This window comes from Palaemon carinicauda, chromosome 41, assembly GCF_036898095.1.
Source record: "Palaemon carinicauda isolate YSFRI2023 chromosome 41, ASM3689809v2, whole genome shotgun sequence".
Taxonomy (NCBI): Eukaryota; Metazoa; Arthropoda; class Malacostraca; order Decapoda; family Palaemonidae; genus Palaemon; species Palaemon carinicauda.
In genome coordinates this window covers 43,014,503-43,019,014 of record NC_090765.1, presented here as the reverse complement: position 1 = coordinate 43,019,014, position 4,512 = coordinate 43,014,503, and positions in this window count along the sequence as shown.

The window sequence follows — 4,512 nt, the reverse complement described above, 5'->3', positions numbered from 1 at the left end:
TAAGATTACATAACTAAGAGTGTAATAGAGTATACGTAGACAAAGAATGATACGAATAAATGACTATATGATTAGAGTGGACTAACCTCTGAAATGAAACGACTTTGTTATGCAATAAGAAAAATACAAGGAAATAAAGACACTTTAAATTTCCTAATCGACTCAGATAGTGATTTTGCCACGAAGAGAAAGGAAAAGACAGTTAAGCACAGACTAGTAGTTTTTGATGAGTGGCTTATTAACTGGGTTTGGGTGGCCGATGTGGAACGTCCCTGACTGGGGTTCGAGTCAAGCTCAATCTCGTTAGTTTCTTTGGGCGCTGTAACCTCACTATCCTTGTGAGCTAAGGATGGGAGGTTTTGGGGAACCTATAGGTCTATCTGCTGAGTCATCAGCAGCCATTGCCAGGCCCTCCTTGATCCTAACTTGAGTGGAAAGGGGGCTAGGAGGCTGATAATATGAATATATGGTTAGTCTAGTCTATGGCATTGTCCTGCTCGATAGGGCAATGTCACTGTCCCTTGCCTCCGCCATTCATGAGAGGCCTTTAAGCCTTTAAATACGGAGAATAAGAGACTTTGAATAATCCCTTAAAAGAAACCAGTAATAAACACAACAAACAGACGAGTGATGATGAGTAATAAATGAATGAAAAAGAAGATAAGAGAAAACGAGAAGAGCGTCAGAAAAAAAGGCCTGCCATGGTACACCCACGCCGTCTTTCAAACTTTGGCGCAGCTTGTCCGCGTTTAGACACAAGAAAATTGTGACTCCACATGCGATGCAAGCAGAGAGAGAGAGAGAGAGAGAGAGAGAGAGAGAGAGAGAGAGAGAGAGATTTCCAGACGAAAGGAAAACATGCAGAACGTGTTTCTTTTCGTCTGGGTCTTAAGGTTATTAGATACATTTGTCACTAACGAATGATGGGGCTTATAAAAGAAATGCCAGTAGAGAGAGAGAGAGAGAGAGAGAGAGAGAGAGAGAGAGGAGAGAGAGAGAGAGAGAGAGAGAGAGAGAGAGAGAGAGAGAGAGAGTAGGAGTTCGAATTTGAATATATTGTAAAATTAGTCAGTAGAATATACTGGGTTTAGTGATCAAAGAGACAACAAAGGAATGCCCCAAATATTGTTCTTCTTCAATATCAAGTCCGGTTATATCATCAATACATCTATTCTCCGTTTACTTGACCTCGCTCTGACCTTTTTCGGCGTCAGTGACAGCCAAATCAATTCCGTTGGTGGCAACTCTTATAAGGAGCCGAATCCTGAATTCACGAGGCAAGTTGAATTTCCTGTATTATGTAACCAGGAGATTGTGTGAAAGAGGGCCAACTTCCGGTCGAGCTTGACCACTTTGGTGAAAAGTATTTTCCTTTTTAGTTTTCCAAATTGTATGAAAGGAAATGAATTAATAAAATTCATGTAATTTGAGAACTCGAAAATATATATAAATACAAATTTTCTATCAACTTAAAAATGTTTTCCTTTTCACGGAAAAGTATCATATATATATATATATATATATATATATATATATATATATATATATATATATATATATATATATATATACATACATACATACATATATATATATATATATATATATATATATATATATATATATATGTATATATATATATATATATATATATATATATATTATATCAAATTCTAAATAAAAAAGCACTGGTACAATGCCCACATAGTTTATACTTTAGAATCTCAAACACATAAATAGCCGGGGGGGTTTGTTCCATTCTTTCTCATTTCATATTATATTATTTTTTTTTCTTCTTATTCTAGAATGGTATCCACTTTTAAATCAGCGAGCAGTTAATGTTTTACCCCCCCCCCCCAAGCTGATAATTAATAAATATATGCCTTTAAGAATTTCATCTAACAATTTTTTCTACTTCATAATATAAGATAATATGGGCCCTTCTGCATACGTTCGATGTTCATACTTCATTACGTACAATAAACTCTAGTAGTCTAATACTAATTCGGAAACGATACAAAAATATCTAAGAAAACACTTCAAGAACAAGAAATGTAGGTAATACCATCAGTGCAAGATAAGAGCTTTAATTAGTAAAGCATTTAAGGTACATTATCGAAAATAATACTTTTCAAAACAATTTCAACAATACTTTTTACGGGTATTTCTTCTCCTGTATCATTTTGAATGGAATCAATGATATTATAGATATACGATTGGGTTGTATTTATAAAGATGGCTTATGCAACTGGGTAAAACCAACCAGTTGCACTATAAAGTAAAACTTAGAAGGGTATAGTAAGAAATAAATTAGGTAATTGGAAACAGTGCTAAGGTAGCAAGTGCAGCTAAGGGCCCGATTAAAAGCTGCAAAGAACTTTAAGTAGTGATCATATTGCAGGTGTACTGGTGGCAACTAATTAACACATGCAATAATAATAATAATAATAATAATAATAATAATAATAATAATAATAATAATAATAATAATAAAAGAAGAAAACCAACAACAGTAATAATAATGAACAATTGAATCAATACACTACCACTACGGCTAATAATCATACCGTATTCAGTAACAAAAACACAACTCTACCGGAATTTTTAGCAACATTCCATCATCATTCCATATAACGCCAAGCAACGCAGAGGACCTCGGAAATTCCGCCACTTAAGTCTTCCACGCGAATTCCCTTCCACAAAATCTCCACCCATCATCTATCTCCCTTTTCTCACCCTCGTAGGTCTCAATCATCCACTACTCTACAATTTTACTTACTATTCTCCCAGGGAGATTGTATTATTATCATTATTATCATCATTAGCTGAGCTACAACCCTAGTTGGAAAAGTTACAACACCAAGATATCTAACAGAGAAAGCACCGCAGAATGGAAAGGAAATGAAGATTTAACGAATAAACTAAATATGTGAAATAACAAAGATAAATGATAAAATATATAAAGATCTGTAACAATGTTAAAATAGATGAGTCATGTATAAACTATGAAATAAGATTTATGATCCCGTTTAAGAGAAAAACATTTGCAACAAGTTTGGACTTCTCAATTCCCATAGATTCAACAGTTGGATTAGGAAGATCATTCCACAATCTGATCACAGCTGAAATATGACTTATAAAATGATGTGTCATATTAAGCCTTACGATGGAAAAGACAAGACTGTTGGAAATAATCGCATACCTAGTACTGCGTACAAGATGGTACAGTCTCAGAAAATCTGAACGCAAAGGTTGGTCAGAATATTAAGATGCACAAATAACTAACTGGACGATGATGTCAGAGATCCAAATCTAGAACTAGGAAAAGGGATTTATCAGACTGAAAGTTTTTGTTTAACAAGACTCAAATTGTGATTGGATAAAAGAAGTGAAACAGGTCCTCAGGATAATTTGATCACCAAAAATTGTACAAGACTTTAGCGATATGCCAATATTTTCCGTTTCTTAAAAGTAAATTTACAATCAAGAATCACACCTAGAATTCTAAATAAGTTTTATATAGTTCAAGAGATATTGTCAATGCAAAGATCTGGATGTTAAGGAGCCACTGTCCTCGACCGACTTGCAATCATACTTTGAGTTTTGTTAGGGTTCAACTTCATCCCCCATAATCTGCACTTTAAACTTATTTCAGCTAGGTCCCTATTAAAGTATTCTGTAACCATAATTCTATATTCAGGAGATGGAACTGATGCAAAGAGAGTAGCAACATCTTCATATAAAACGTGTTTTCTAGGTATAACCCCGTACCATTCATGTATAGTATGATAAGTGATGGGGTACGAACACTACCCAGAAAAATACCGAATATTACATTTCTATAGACACTACCAAGCCCAACAGAACTACCCTTTGCAATCTATTACTTAAAGATTCATTAATGATGCTACAAAAAGACCCATCTACTAACATCTGCTTAAATTTGAAAACAAGGGCCTCATGATTAACACAGTCAAGGTAGCACTAACATTAAGGCCACTCACCCGAACTTCCTGACCACAATCATGGGATTTCTGTATAGCATGGGAAATTGTAAGAAGGGCATCACATGCTCCAAGGCCTTTGAAAAAGTTGAATATTAAAGCATGATTATTTAGAATTTTTGCCACAAGACATTAACTTTTTTTTTTAGATATTATAGGAGCTCTAGAAATTGGGTGGTAATCAAGGGATGTAGAGCTACCACAAATTATTTTATATTACCAAATATCTAATCTTGCAAAAAGAACCTTTTCTTGTTAACTTGCAAAAAGTAACAAACAACTTAGGAGCTAAGAATTCAGATGTCTTTATAAAACACAAAGGAAAATTTCAAGGTATCGAAAAGCTAAACAAGTTATTTCAGCTTTAGGAAAACAGGAATAAGCAAGATTGCGTTTCTCATTACTTTGCTTACTGTCAAACACACCAAACAAAGGGCCTGCCGTTTCCATCTGATTTAAGCAAAGGAGGAACTATCAAGTATACACCAAAGAGTAAAGATTTAATGAC